Raw genomic sequence first — 570 nt, forward strand, 5'->3', positions numbered from 1 at the left:
CTTTAATTTTAATGTCACCAAAAAAAAAAAAAATTACTGTAATTACAAGAAGGAGACAAAGCCTGATGCTAGGCTTCTCCTAATTCATCACGTGTTTAGTGTGAGGTATCTAAATTAACTAAGAAATTCCTTACTTAGCATATTGACAAATTCATAGTTTTTTTTAAACCAATTTGGATTGGGTGAGTAGTTAGCTCATTCGTCCACTTAAGTAAGTATAAGGGGTTTGGATCCTGTCTCGTACATACAGTAATTCATTGGCCAACGGCAAACTCTCATATCTATGATAAATTAGTTTTTGACTTGGCAGATTGGAGGATACAGTAGAAAAAAAATTTCTTAGTTTTTTTTTTTTTGTGTCTTGAAATTCATGACTTGTTATGCACATATGAAGGGTCAATGCTTGTTAGCAATGGGCTACACTAGACTATGTCAAAAATGATTAAGCAATTAGTGATGGACTAGGAAGAAATTTGTTAATTACTAGAGAAAAGCAATTGTGGATGGAAGAAAAAAGTTCAACCTAAAGACCAAGCCCATTTCATATTAGGGAAAGTGTAAGCGAAAAAC

The sequence above is a fragment of the Arachis ipaensis genome, chromosome B04 (assembly GCF_000816755.2).
Source record: "Arachis ipaensis cultivar K30076 chromosome B04, Araip1.1, whole genome shotgun sequence".
Taxonomy (NCBI): Eukaryota; Viridiplantae; Streptophyta; class Magnoliopsida; order Fabales; family Fabaceae; genus Arachis; species Arachis ipaensis.